General features: G+C 61.3%; 2 long non-coding RNA genes across 3 annotated transcripts in view; both read right to left on the reverse strand.

Moving 5' to 3' along the window:
• Positions 1 to 1,135: 1,135 nt before the first annotated feature.
• Positions 1,136 to 14,807, reverse strand: part of LOC135315451 (uncharacterized) — a 31,548-nt gene continuing 17,876 nt past the window's right edge. Inside the window, exons 5-6 of the long non-coding RNA XR_010374912.1 lie at positions 2,743 to 2,802; positions 1,136 to 1,661 (exon numbers count right to left, since the gene is read on the reverse strand). This is a non-coding gene — a long non-coding RNA (uncharacterized LOC135315451). The remainder of the gene's footprint in view (positions 1,662 to 2,742; positions 2,803 to 14,807) is intronic.
• On the reverse strand, positions 10,178 to 13,317 carry LOC135315450 (uncharacterized). Of its 2 annotated transcripts, none has more exons than XR_010374910.1 (3): positions 12,959 to 13,317; positions 12,597 to 12,705; positions 10,178 to 10,744 (listed from the first exon to the last, which is right to left on the reverse strand). It is a non-coding gene; the product is annotated as an uncharacterized LOC135315450 (long non-coding RNA). The 2 variants fall into 2 exon arrangements; XR_010374909.1 differs by having other exon boundaries at positions 12,640 to 12,705; positions 12,959 to 13,270.

The following is a 14,807-nucleotide window of genomic DNA, read 5'->3' on the forward strand; positions in this document are numbered from 1 at the left end:
CAGAAACGGGGATGGCAACCAAGGGAGAGTGAGCTGGTGAAGGATAACGGGTATTCAAAGTGAGGGACGGGGAGCTGGGAAAAGCGAGGCAGAGAAAAACAGAATCACAGAGAGAATCACACAAAGCCAAAAAAGAAGAAACTGAACAACAGGAACAGGTGTAACCAAAGCGATGAAGTCAACCAACCAGAGACGGTGTTCCATTACGGGAACACGGAGCGTACGAATCAGCGCATCTGTCGATCTGCATTTTAGTCCCTAGGCGATCGTTAATGTCAGCAGAACAACAGACAACGTGCTTCTGTCAGAAAAGGATGACAAAACGCGGTTTCGTGTAGCGCACTGAGAAAACTAGCCAAGACTGCCAAGATTAAGAGCCAAGAAGGTAAAAGGCAATTCTGGCAGGGGGAGATCGCGACCACCGACTCACGGACCACCACCGAGCCTGCGCAGCGATTTACATACGGAACGAGCCAGTTTGTACCGATCAGTAGACAGGACGATAATGGCTATATACGAGTATGCAAAATTTTGATCTACAAATTGCACGGGAAAGCTGTGAGGTACGCACGCCAGGAGGAGCGATCCCCCGTGCATCCGGCACCGTGAATAAAGAACGCCTGCTCTTTAATACTAGATTGGTGTTGAATAGATATTTCCGATTTTACCGCGTTTTTCGGTAACACAGGGAGTCAGACCAAGAGAGCCAGAGAAAGACACGATACCGACAGGCTACAGGACAGAGCAGGAGGAATAAAAAAATAAAAACGGAGCCAGAGCCAGGCAGAGAGAGGCGGAGAAAGAACAAGTAGCCACAGGCTACAGGACAGAGAGAGGGAGGCCTGAAAAGACGGGGAGGCAGGGAGCCACTCAGAGCAAGATGGAGAAAGAAGGGGCGGGGGGGGGTGCAAAAAAAATTTTTGCAGCAGGTAAGGAAAGAGAGGGGGCCAGGGGAGAGACAGGGAGGGCCCAGGACGCACAAGAGAGGCAACGGGGCCCCAGTGGCCCAGGACTCACCGCGACTCTCGCTCTCAGCGCTGCTGGCACAATTTAGCCGTTCAGATGCTTCTTTCCCCTCCTCTCCTCCCTGCCTCTTCTGCAGCTCCAGACTCTAGGCCATCCTCCACCTGAAGAGAATACAAGGGTGTCTTACAGCTCTTACGAGATGAGGCTTCCTAGGCACGTAGCCTAGCTCGCTCGTGCCGGAGCTGGGGGCAGGAGCACGGGGCAAGGGGGGCCAGGGGAGGCTGAGGGGGAGCTCTGGTGAGCTGGGGAGTCGGCTATCTTCTGCACCCTGGGCAGGGGGAAAAGGTCATCCTCCTCCTCCTCCTTTCCCTCTTCCCTTCTATCAGCTCCCGGGTAACTCCTGGGGCTGCCCTCACCCGCTCGCCTTTAGCATACCAGAAGCCTGCCTCGGCAGGTCGTTTGAAGCTTCCCATCCCACCAGCCCCAGTAGTGCAGGCACACAAGGAGACACCCCGGCACCCACCAAAGGGGCTCACTCATCTCGCCGGCAGCCCTAGGCCTCACCCGACACAGGGAATCGTGTCCGACACACCACCACGCTGCAGCAGGAGCGGAGGAGGCCTTTCCTTACCAGGAAGCAGCAACGAGCACGGCGGCATCACCTCGCAGGCACCGCAGCATCGCAGGGCTGTCACCTGCGGAGAGAGCAATGGGGATCACAGGGACGCCACCGCGCGTGCGCGGCTCCCGGGCTCAGTACCCAACTCTGGTCGCTGGGCAGCAGCATTATCTGAATTACTCTTCTCGATTAATACCATCCAGAAACCGTAACTTGGCTGCATCCACAGAGCTTCTATTCCTCTGCACCTTTCCCCCTCGCAGCCCCGGCAGCACCGTTCATTGCCTCTGCACCAAACAGCAAAGCGTCTCGAGCATTTCAGTCCTTTCCTCTCGACTGCTTAAAAAAATCTGGTGCTTGCTACTGTCCATGCCACTGCCCGCCCCCCCCCCCATGCCCGAGGGAGGAGAAGCAGCACAGCAAACCTGGGGAACAAGGTTGGGTCCCCCACCCCCGCAGAATAAGCCCCAGGAACTGCTTGTAGGCATGTGGCATCAGGGTTGTGATAGGGTTTTGTTGTGGTTTTCTTTTTTCCCCCTGCCTTCTTTACATAATGTAATAATTGGGGTTGCTTTTCCAAACTACTGAGTTCTGTGGGGACTTTTTGTGCTTTTACCCTACAAAAAATGGTCATTTTCACTTTCGGTTTTGTGCATGAGAATGGTTGGTGGGTGCTTTTAGGTGGTTGTTCCTTCCCCACCACCACCCTTTTTTTCCTTTCCAGCTGCACAAATCCAGCTGGAGTTGGCTTTCCCAGAAGCCCCAAGTTGTTTTCTTTCCACCAGAATTCTTTCTGGTTTTTTCACCCCCCATTGCAGACCCAGAGTCAGGGGGTTTGAGGTATTTTTGTGCCCAGGCAGCAGCTCCCAGGCTGCATAAGCAGCCCCACAGGGGGAAGTCCCCGTTTGAGGGAATCGGCCCCAAATTGGGATGGGAAAGTGAAGACAAGGGAAAACAAAACCTGAATAACCTGAAAAAGAACACCTACTCCAGCCCACCAAGCACCGGTCACCTTGCCTGACTCACCTCCAGGGCCCAGATCACACTCGGCTCATCGCTTAGCACCCTCAGATCACAAAAAAAAAAAGAGTAAAACCCATAATGGAGCCCTATAGCCACCAGTCACATCTTCCCTCCAGTACTACACACAGACTCACCTTCTTCCAGCGCTCCCCTGGGCTCTCCTCCGTTGCCCTGCACGACTCATCCACCTGCACCTGGAAAAACAGTGTTACTGAACAAGTCACCTGGAGGCACAGCAACAGCTTAACCATTCCACAGCTCTTGCGCCCCCGTAGGAATACCATCTAGAGCCCAACTACAGCCTGCCGTTAAAGGAAATGCGTTAAATCAAACGTTAAGCCCTCGCACGTACAAGCCGGAACAGCAAAAACACGGCACGCTCGCGCACCCAGGGCGCAGCCCGACGGAGGTCCACGGGCACCTCGCCGGTCTGATGCGGAGCCGCCCAGCATCCCTGCGAGCACAGCTGCAGGCGCAACAGCAGTTTCACCTACACCCATCCCAGCGCGCAGCGCTTCTGAAGCTTTAAGCTGAAAGCCCTACCTTGACCCTTGGCCACACTAGAAGCGAGCCGTGGCTAGGACTCCACAGAAACACAGCAACACAAATTGCACACCCACAGCGGCGACAGCCTTGCAGCTATTTAGACCAGGAACAACAGAGAAAAGTAAAACAGCTTCATCACCCGCACAGGAAAAGCGGCAGACGGAGACAAAGGGTCAGCATTCACAGCCCTTACAGAACACAGGCGTTCTCTCTCCTTCCACTCCTAAACCCATCCCCACTCAGGTCTAAATATCGCAGCCCTGCTGGGGCAATATCGAGAGCGGGGAACAAGAGCCCTGCCGCCGGCCGTTTGTGCGGCAGGACACAAAAACAGAGGGACATGTTTTGCCACACACAACCCTGAATCTCCTGAAAATTTATGTTTACCAAAAATAGCCATTTGGAACATATTCCCAAAAACATTCGGCAATGAAACGCTTACGTGTTTGACACCCGCACATTTTTTGGGAACTTGCTATTTGCTTCCTGGTTTTGCTGGTCTTCCCTCAGAAGTTCTACCTGCAGCCAAGTTATTCCCACCCGCCCGACCGGTTCAAGCGTTCACCTTCCTGGTATTACCAGAACATTGACACAGGCGAGGAACTTAACTGCTCTTCTAAAACTATCCAAATGACAATTACAGCCCTGAAAGAGGAGTGGAAGAGAAGAAAAGGAGAGATCAGGCAGCAAAAGTGCCCTGCAGGCTGCTGCCAGCCAACACTGCACTCTTTTGTTAAAGCCACCCCGCCCCCCCAAACGCAAAAAAAACCACCCCCCATGACTTTGTGGAGTGCGGGTTTTTTTTTCTTTTCAGCAGTCCTTCTGGAGCTCATCCCTGTCTCAGCATCTTGTCTTGTCAGAGCATGAAGATGCAGATGATCTGTATCCCGACGACATCTGCATGGGATGAATACATTTTCAGAAATAGACCAGATCTGTGAGACTCCTGTCACCTTTGTGGTTTTAATAATCATAACTCAATTTTGTCGACTGACACACTTGTGAGAACTAACTTTGAAACTTAGCCTCTCCTTGGGGAAAAAAAACGTGTTAGACACCAAATGAAACTGATTCAGAGCTCCGAACCACGATGGAGCCGATAGAGCTGCTGTGACTTAGTTTGTATGATTAATTAATTGGTTAATAACTATCCTAAGCAGCACAGAAAGAAGAGCTGGACCCAAAGAGGGTGTGCTGTGCTGGATCCAAAAAGCACCCTTCCTCCAGAGACCCGCCTCAGGTGGCGAGTTCGCTCTGGTGCATGCCGGCCTCCCGAACTTCGGGGTCCGATGTGACCGGACCCCCACCTCCGGGGAGGGTCCGCGTACCCTGCCCAACCCCTGCTTTCCCCTGCAGCCCCCAATGCCCCCACCCCAACCCCCCAGCCTGCACAAGCAGCCAAACCGGCTTCTGCTTTTGGCCCCCAAACCAGCTCACTTTGGGACCGTTTCTGAGCCAAAAAGCCCAGCTGCTGAGCCTGTTCTCAAGTCCCAAAAATGCAGCACTCGACCTCTGCTCCTCAGCCCCAAACCACACGACTTAGTCCCCTCGGTCAGGCCCTCAAAACGCACGACTCGATCTGTTTCAGGGCCCCGGCGTCAGCCACAGGAGCCTGCTCTCACGGCCCAGGAACAGAAGAGCTGCGCTCTCCCCGCTCAGGGACCAAACCAGCTGAGCCTGGCTGCGTCCCGGCCCCCTCCGCAGTCCCCACGGGCAACGCTCAGGGCCGCGGAGAGCGCAGCCACCCCGCAGCCCCGCACCCCCACGGCCCACGCGGGCACTGTCGGGGAGGCCTTGGGAACTGAACTGCGCGGGCCCGGCCCCGCACCCCGGCGGGGCAGCCCAGCGCCGGCCCGGCAGCGCTTTCCTCCTGCTCTCGCAGGCCTCGTTTCCCCGACACCGCCGGGCCCGCACCCCAACCCCACAGGGGGCCGGGCCCAGCCCGCCTCCAGCAAACCGCGGCGGCAGCAGCCGGGGTCCCTGCCTGCCTCGCGGCCAAGGGGGGACCCGCCCGGCACCGCAGGGGCCCCCGCCGGGGTCGCCGCCGCCGCCCGACCCCGACGAGGAGCAGCCGAGAGCCGGGTGGGGCTGCCCCTACTTCCCCACGGCCGGGCACGGGCTCGGCCCCAAAACCCAACCACCGACCCACGACAGCGCTCGGCCCGGGGCCGCTGCTGCCCGCAACCCCCCCCCCCCGGGGACTCCGCGGACCGGGAGACCCCACAGCCGAAACCCGCCGACCCACAGCGCGCCCAGCCACGCACGCGGCTCCTCACCTGCCCCCCGGCGCGGCTCCGGCTGCCCCACGGCCCGGCACGGAGCCGAACCCGGCCACCGGACCATCCGCCGCCCCCCCGCAACCCCCGGACGCTCCGGGCCGGTTCTCGTCCCTTTTCGCTCCGACGCCTCGAGCCGAGCCGGCCCCGCTCCTCCGAGCTACCGGCGGTGCCCGCTCTGCTGCTCGGGGCCGGGCCCTGTTCTCGCCCAGCCGCGAAAAGCCGCCCCGGGGTCTCCTCGGTGCGTCCAGCCCCGTGCCGTGCCGGAGCGGGGAGAGCCGGGTACGAGCGCGGAGCCCTGGGGCAGGGGTTGCCCCAGTGCCGCCGACGGTGTGGGGGTGTGTGTCGTCGTCCCCCGCCCCACGCGGGGGGCGCACACACGGTACACCCGCGGGCAGGGGCATCCCCGGGGAGCCGTGCAGCCGGGCTGCGCCGTAGGAGGGAAAGGTGATGTTGGTTTCCCATTTTCCCCGCAGCCTGATCCTCCCCCGTACTGAGTTGCCCCCCCCGCCCACCCCTTCCCACGCGTTACAGTCCGCGAAAAAGCTTTTAACAACCCCATCGACAACACTCCCTTTATCCCTCTTCCAGCAGCAGCAGCAGCAGCGAGAGATTAAGCCAACTGCAGCAGAGAGGAGGAAGGCAAGGAGAGCCTTTTCAAGCAAGGGCAGGACAAAAATGCACGGCGTGGACAGGCACAGGAGAGGCTGCATTATCTGGAAAGCACAACACCTACCCAAGGGCAGAAAATAAGGAACGAATCGTTTGCAAGGAGCTGCAGCAGACAGATCACCTTTTTCTTTATTGCTCTCCTGCCCTTTGTCATCCAAAGCGATAGGCATCACCACCGGGCAGAAAACAGCTGCCTAGATTTACACGGACAACCAGAAACAATCAAGCCACCCAGGAAAAAGTTCACAGCAGAGGTATAACACATCAGCAGCTAAAAGATTTGTTACGCAGGCACAACCAGGCACTAAACAAAGGCTTTCCAACATTGGAGATCTAGAACAGGTAGACATTAGCACAGAAGCACAAGGGGCTCCGTCACCCTGCGCAAATCTCCCCGTGCCTACACACGCACCCGTTCAGAAGTTTTTTATCAGAAAACGCCGGACTGAGACTTTTGCCACAGTCACGAGACTCACGACATGACACACGAGGTGGGCTCAGAGTTTTAAGGCAAAAATACCTCCCCCGCCCCTCACCCGAGATCTTTCAGGCTCCAGACCTGCCATCTCCCCGCACCAAACCTACCCGGCCAAAGGGTTTCAGGTGGCCCAAAACACAGTACACAGAAAATAAACGGGGAAAGCCCTACATTGTGCAAAAGCGAACGATGCCCGACCAGGGCTTCTCTGCGGGGCCCGAGCTCGGCACGGAGCCCCCCCCCGGCACGAGCACGGGCCCGGGCCGGTCACGGAGTCCTCCCCCGCCCGGCCCCGGCACGGAGGGGCCGGCCCCCCCCCCTCCCCCGCCCGGCCCCGGGGCCGGCGCGACGGAGGCCCCCCCCCGCCCGGCCCCGGGCCCGGCGCAACGGAGCCCCCCCCCCCCCCGCCCGGCATCGAGCCCGGCCCGGGCCCGGCGCGACGGAGCTCCCCCCCCGCCCGGCACCGAGCCCGGCCCGGGCCCGGCGCGACGGAGCTCCCCCCGCCCGGCACCGAGCCCGGCCCGGGCCCGGCGCGACGGAGCCCCCCCCGCCCGGCCCAGGGTCGGGCCCGTACGGAGCCCCCCCCACCCCCGGCCCACAAGGAGCCCCCCCCACCCCCGGCCCACAAGGAGCCCCCCCCACCCCCGGCCCACAAGGAGCCCCCCCCACCCCCGGCCCACAAGGAGCCCCCACCGCTGCCCGAACTCACCCACCAGCGCTCTCCGGCCCCCGGCTACGGCCGCGCTGCTCTCTCAGGCGGCTGCCGCAGACGAGGATCGGGAGCCGCCAGGCCTCCAGGAGTCCCGAGGGGATGCCGGCCACCGCAGGGGATGGCTGCCTGCGGCCGGACTGCCGCGGCGCTCCCCGCCCAGCTCCGAGCAGTCTCCGCCGGCCACGGGCTTCCCACGCCGGGCCGCAGAGGGGCCCCGGCACCGCAAAGAGACCCCTCGCGACCCGGCCGCCCCACGCACCTCTCCCACCTCCGCTCCGCCGCGCACGCGCCACCGGAAGCCCGGGCCCCGCGGGGCGGCCCTTAGAGGGCGGCCGGAAGGACCGGCCCCCACCGGCCCCGCCCCCGCGCCGGACCGCCCCCGCGCCCAGCCGGTGAGCGCCAGCGCCCCCTGCTGGCCGGGCCGCGCTCAGCTCGCGAGGGCGCCGAGGGCCGGGCGGGGCGGGACGCGCCGGCTCGGGGCCGGCTCCTTTCGGGGCGAGCGGGCGAGCGAGAGACCCCTGCGGGCCCCGGTCACGGCCGGGCAGAGCCGCGCGCCCTCCGGGAGCGGCTGAACGGGGCTGCCGCTCGTGACACGTACCGAGCCGTCCGCGACGGGAGCGAGCAGAGGAGGAAGGGGCCGGCGGCCGCGGGGCCCTGCCCGCAGGCACGGGGGGGGGGTGCGGGCTGGGGCCCGTGGGGCCGCCCTGCTGGGCCGCTGCCCTGCGCCGCACCGCGCTGGGGGCTGGGGCCCGACCGGCGCCGGGGGACCGGGGGCAGCCACGAGCAGGGGGCCTGAGCTTAGCCACGGCCTGCAAAACACCCCGCAGCGTGAGACGCTGCGAGGCCAAGGTGGTCCTTGGCAATGGGGGCGCCTGGGCTCGGCCTCCGCCGTACCCGTCCTGGGTCTGCGTGGCGTTCCAGGGGAACGGTGTTCTCCTTGGGCGGAAGGTGGGCTGGCCGTTCGGCCGTGCCCCGGCCGTTACCGATACTGCCAGAGGCGCTCGCACGCTCTGGCCCGTTACTGCTGCGGTACCGCGCCGTAGCCGAAAGAAGAGGTGTTGTGTTTTCTCACAAAAAAGCCTCCTACGGTCAGTGGAAGAAATAACCTCCTTCCGTGGCACTGACTCTTTTCGTCCAGTCCATAGCCGGCTTTCGGCTTTTGTCTTTACAGCATTCAGTTTGCTTTCTGCCAAGCTTTCTACCTGCTGTGAAACATTTGGATGGTTTTTTCTTGTTGCTTTTTTTCCCCCTACTTGCTCCACAACTCCCACACCAACCACCCAGCGCGGCTCGCCTTTCAGCCCCCAGACCCAGGAGCCTTGCCCTGGGACGGCCCGTACATGTCAGCAGAGTTGTTCCAGCTCTCACCCTGTCCCTACCCAGCTGAGGACGTCTGTGTCCGTGGCAGACACCCAGACACTGCCCCTGCAGCGTGGCAGTCCCCTGCCCCGTCAGTGAAAACTGCGGCAATATCGGCTAAGTTTAAAAGCGTCGGCAGGAGGTGCAGGATACGTAAATAAAGCGGCGGTTGGCTGCCGGGTATGGGTGCGATATAAATACATTTTGTTTACAGGCCTTCGTGCCTATTCAGCGTTGAACGGCACCTCAGCCCACCCACCCCGGGGCTCACGGGGCTCGGAGAAGGGTCTCTCCAAGGGCACAACCTAAGGCAGCGCAGGAAGCCCAGCTGCCACGCTCCCAGTCGCTACGGGACGCTTGCTTACAGCTACACCGACGAGGGTGCGGATGAGGCTGGAACTAGCAGAAATGCTGACTCTTCTGGCCTTTTATTTGCGGAAGGCACAGCACGCGAGCCTCGGCGGCTCACAGGAGAAGCGTGCAGCGCTGCCGGACTCTCATTCTCAGCTCACGTACTACTGCCAAAGCTCCTGCCCTGTGCTGTGCCAGATGCCGGCTGGCGTGAGCACCTGGGCTCCTGAGGGACCCCCTTGTCCTGAGAGCCAGAGGTACTCGCTTCCCTTTGCTAGGCTGTAGATCGTAAAGTTAAAAAAGAAAACAAACCTGCCTTTTTTAAAATGCCCCCCTTTGAGTCTGCCACGTTTGATACAGATTTTTTAAATTGCAGGGTCTATCTCCTACAGGCCTCATGCAAAGAGCTCCCTTTCAGTGTCAGTCGCTTGGCCTTCTCCCCTACTGACGAGGTCCCAGCCTCCCGGTGAGATCTCGCTGGAGATATTCTCAGTTTCCCTCAGGTACGGGGCTGCCCTGACCCGAGGCCAGCGAAGAAGCTGACTTTGCCCGTGCCCGAATCAGCAACACGTCCAGCAGGCGACTTGCAGAGCCCAGGGAACCCTCGTAAAGAGGTCTGGGGGTGGGCCGCGCCACATCTGCGGCATCGGCCGTGGGAAAGGACCGGCGCAGTAAAGCAGGTGGGTGAAACCGCGGTCCGCGCCAATACGTGCTGCTGCCTGGGGCATCGTTTTGCTGCGGGTCAAGTCAGATGCTCTCTGTAAGAGTCAGTCAGGGCAAAGGCCGCAGCAGATTTCTTTTCTGCTCATTTTAACAAAGGCTGGACGGAGCCCCTAGAGGAAGGCACTACGCGTCTTGCTGGGTCTGTTTGCCTGCCTTCTCGTAAGCCGTCGCGGAAACTTGCACGAGCAAAGCCTGTGCAAGCTGATGACAGCCACGCACGGTTGAAGAGGGAGCAGATGGTGAGAGCAGAGGTGCGCGCTCAGGCTGTGCGCTGGAAGCTAATGCTAATGCTGCAAAATAAAGAGTGGATTTTCTTTTTTGGGTTTAGGTGAGCGCTAAACATGACATGTGCGTGTGTGCGTGTGTCTCTCGCAGGTTTTTGTCATACACCCCACCCCCCCCGCCCCAAAAAAAGCACCCGCACATGCCACGCGTTAAACAGTGGTTTTCCATTGTACTTAGACGTGCTTACATAGGTGTGTTGGTTTTTTTCTTTTTTAATGCAGAAACAGCAATACGATAGATTTAATACAGCTAGCAATTAGATGGGTGTAGCTTTAGAGCGTCGGCTGTTTACAAAGCAACTGCACACCTTCTTTAACTCACAGTTTAAACAGGTAAACTTGCAGTGCATCACACGTGCTTTGTACAGTCACGGTCCACATGGCAGGCCAGATGCTTCCCCCTGCCTTGTCCTTGTTCCCCCGACTCCGACGGGACCGCCGAGGCCACCCTGGGGACAGCGCCGCTTTCTAGCAGCTGGGTTGCTTGCCTGGACGCCCCACAGACAAACAGTCATTTCCCCACTGAACCTCTTCTCAAATATTTTCCTAGCCCTGCAGGCCCCAGGTCCTTTGGTTCATATTTCCTTTTTTCCGGGCTTGATGCACAGGACCGACGATTTCCAGAAATAGAAACAGAGGCTGATTCAGTCCAGGCTAAACATTCTCTGACCTAAACCAAACTGTCTTCGAAGAGATAGCTGTACTGTAGGCACCACCTCGGGAACAGAAGTTGCCCTGTCATTAAAAAGAAAAAAAAAAAAAGAAGGAAAACAAGGCATTTCAGGCTGAGGAGGCTGAACGGTGTGCTGGGGGCGGTGGGGGGTTGGAAAGAAACAGTTCAGACGATTAGAGCGAGCTTGGCGTTGCAAAGCGTGCCATTATTTTTAATTCGGCAGTCAGAAGAAAATAGATTCTGACACTGATTTCCTGCGTGCTGCGGGAGTTCTCTCCTCAGCATTCCTGTGCACCATTTTACTTTTGTGTCCCGTCCGCTTCGCTTTTGTGCTGTAGCTCTCCGGTTCTAGCTACGCTTCCCACCACCCCCATTACGCTTTGACAAGCCCAGCTCTCACTGTGCTTCCCTTCCCTTCCCTTCCCTTCCCGTATGCGCGTGCAGGGAAAAGCCCGCGCGTCTGCCACTACAGGACACGCTCTGGGGGGCAGGAGAGATGACGACGCTCCCTGACAGAGGACACAGCTGAGGGGCGGTCCGCCGGGGCTGGGGAGATGGCAGCACCTTCCCTCAGCTGCCCCATCCGAGCACAGGTGCAGGTGCGCACTGAGGAGAGACAAGCAGGCAGGAGCCGCAGAGCGAGAGAGAAAATAAAATTCACGGGTGGGTGCTACTTGCGTCTCATTTTTAGCGCAAGACATTAATTCTCAGCACATTCTTGGAGCTGCCCCTTTGGGACTCACGGAGAAGAGGGAGGTTGGCCACGCGGTGCAGCCCAGCTCTGCTTCCCCTAAATGGTTTTACTGTTCAGGTGTTGCCCTAATCTGGCCGGTACCCCCGCAAAGAGTTTGGGATTTCTGCTGCCTCTCCGGGCCAGCCACAGACCCCGACTTCATCGCAGCGAATGACCCTGCACTCGTCAGAGCGGTTGCCGAGTCACATCCCGCTGCCTTCCCTGCAGAACCGGTGACCCTTTTTCAGCCCTTGCCCCCTCTTCTCTCAGCTCGTCGCCCATCCCTTTATCAGTGCCGGCACCGATCCTGCCTCCAGCTCGCCCTGTCCCCACCTGCGAGCGCCCAACAGGAGCTAAATGTCTCCTCAAGGATGCACGGAAGAGATGCGCAGGTAACCCAGCACAGACCCCCTGCAAACATCTTCTTTCCATTTGCTTTCCTCTCCTGACACGAAGGGATGACTTAGGAAAAGCGTACTGCTCGCATTTCACATGCACCGCTTCTACTTTCACTCTCGCTCTCCTTGGCAGTAATTAATAGCGGTGGCTGGGGGGGCTGGGGCATTCCCCCAAAGCGGCTGCGGTTACATCCGGGCGGTTGTGGCACTCCATTAGCTCTGTAATTTTTAAATCTAAATCTTCTGGAATTGTTAGTTCTGGTCAGGAATCACCCGTACCTGCAAATTTTCTTAATAGCTACGCTTGACCCCAGCCACTGTTTAACAGCTCACCTTTATTTCTCTTCATTTAAGAACCTAAAGCTTCATTTACTGCTTGGGTTGGAAGCAGGAGCTGTCGCTGCCTCTGAACTTTCTAACAGCCCTGTTACAATTTCAGTACTACCCGCTCCCAGTTTAGCTTTCCGGGTCGATTTTCATTCTAGATTCTAAAATTTCCTTATTTTGTTTCTGATCAGGAGTCATTAATGCCTGCAGTTGATTTAATAACGGCTGCATTTAGATTGAGCTATTAATGACTCGCAACTCTATTTATGGCATAAAAAAGGACTGCCTTTATTCTTTTTAATTACAGATTAGGAATAATGACTGCCTGGTTTGTTCAGTAATAGCTGCGATTAAATTGAGTCACGACTCCTCCCTAAATAATATGTGTTTATTTGCACTCCTACAATTTAACCTCCCCTTCACCGGTCAGGGGCACCGACAAGTGCCCGCGCGTACCTCCGCGCCCCCTGCGCCGGCTCCCCAGGGAGCAGCCTCGTACCCTGACCAGAGTCTGCAGCGGCCCGTTGTCGGCCCAGCTCCTCGCCCTCGAGCGGCGGATCCGCTGCTGCCCAGAGGGGACGGAAACGGCGCGGGGTAAATGATAATGTGAAATGATAAGCGAATAAAATGATCTCACAAGGGGGAAGAAAACCAGCAAAGCAAAAACCAAACCCCAAACAGAACACCATACCACTAAACCGCCTCACCGCCCCCTCAGCGCCCAAAACAGCATCCCGGGAGGAAAAAAGCAAAGCAGGCCACAAGGGACCTTTCTAGTACAGCTGCTGCCAAAGAGCGCCAAGCTCTGGAAGCCTTACCTCAGGCAACGCCTCCGCTTCTCTAAACGCCAGAGCACGCCTGCCCGGGGGGCTGAGACAGCCCCAGAGCTGCGACCGCCCGAGGGAACACGGGAGCCCCGGCGCCAGAGGAGCCCGGGGGCAGCGAGAGCTGCCCGAGCCCCGGCTGGGGCTCTTCGACCCCCGGGCCCCGCCCCCGCCCTTCCCACAGCGCCCCGCGAAAGGGGCGGGCCGAGCCCCCCGAGGGGTGAAGGCCCCGGGAGCCGTACGGGAGCCGCCTGGAGCTCCCGGCGCGGGAGGGGGGGGGGGAGAGAAAACACCCAAACCGAGCCCCCCCCCGAGCGGAGCAAACACAGGCTCGGGCCGTTGCCGGGGGGCGGGGCCTGTCGCTAAGGGGAGAGAGCCGGCACCGCCCCCCGGGCCGTTGCCAGGAGGCGGGGCCTGTCGCTAAGGGGAGAGAGCCGGCACCGCCCCCCGGGCCGTTGCCAGGGGGCGGGGCCTGTCGCTAAGGGGAGAGAGCCGGCACCGCCCCCCGGGCCGTTGCCAGGGGGTGGGGCCTGTCGCTAAGGGGAGAGAGCCGGCACCGCCCCCCGGGCCGTTGCCAGGGGGTGGGGCCTGTCGCTAAGGGGAGAGAGCCGGCACCGCCCCCCGGGCCGTTGCCAGGGGGCGGGGCCTGTCGCTAAGGGGAGAGAGCCGGCACCGCCCCCCGGGCCGTAGCCAGGGGGCGGGGCCTGTCGCTAAGGGGAGAGAGCCGGCACCGCCCCCCGGGCCGTTGCCGGGGGGCGGGGCCTGTCGCTAAGGGGAGAGAGCCGGCACCGCCCCCCGGGCCGTTGCCAGGGGGCTGGGCCTGTCGCTAAGGGGAGAGAGCCGGCACCGCCCCCCGGGCCGTTGCCAGGGGGCTGGGCCTGTCGCTAAGGGGAGAGAGCCGGCACCGCCCCCCGGGCCGTTGCCAGGGGGCTGGGCCTGTCGCTAAGGGGAGAGAGCCGGCACCGCCCCCCGGGCCGTTGCCAGGGGGCGGGGCCTGTCGCTAAGGGGAGAGAGCCGGCACCGCCCCCCGGGCCGTTGCCAGGGGGCTGGGCCTGTCGCTAAGGGGAGAGAGCCGGCACCGCCCCCCGGGCCGTTGCCAGGGGGCGGGGCCTGTCGCTAAGGGGAGAGAGCCGGCACCGCCCCCCGGTCCGTTGCCAGGGGGTGGGGCCTGTCGCTAAGGGGAGAGAGCCGGCACCGCCCCCCGGGCCGTTGCCAGGGGGCGGGGCCTGTCGCTAAGGGGAGAGAGCCGGCTCCGCCCCCCGGGCCGTTGCCAGGGGGCGGGGCCTGTCGCTAAGGGGAGAGAGCCGGCTCCGCCCCCCGGGCCGTTGCCGGGGGGCGGGGCCTGTCGCTAAGGGGAGAGAGCCGGCACCGCCCCCCGGGCCGTTGCCAGGGGGCTGGGCCTGTCGCTAAGGGGAGAGAGCCGGCACCGCCCCCCGGGCCGTTGCCAGGGGGCTGGGCCTGTCGCTAAGGGGAGAGAGCCGGCACCGCCCCCCGGGCCGTTGCCAGGGGGCTGGGCCTGTCGCTAAGGGGAGAGAGCCGGCACCGCCCCCCGGGCCGTTGCCAGGGGGCGGGGCCTGTCGCTAAGGGGAGAGAGCCGGCACCGCCCCCCGGGCCGTTGCCAGGGGGCTGGGCCTGTCGCTAAGGGGAGAGAGCCGGCACCGCCCCCCGGGCCGTTGCCAGGGGGCGGGGCCTGTCGCTAAGGGGAGAGAGCCGGCACCGCCCCCCGGTCCGTTGCCAGGGGGCGGGGCCTGTCGCTAAGGGGAGAGAGCCGGCACCGCCCCCCGGGCCGTTGCCAGGGGGCGGGGCCTGTCGCTAAGGGGAGAGAGCCGGCTCCGCCCCCCGG

The sequence above is a fragment of the Phalacrocorax carbo genome, chromosome 12 (genome assembly GCF_963921805.1).
Source record: "Phalacrocorax carbo chromosome 12, bPhaCar2.1, whole genome shotgun sequence".
Lineage (NCBI taxonomy): Eukaryota > Metazoa > Chordata > Aves > Suliformes > Phalacrocoracidae > Phalacrocorax > Phalacrocorax carbo.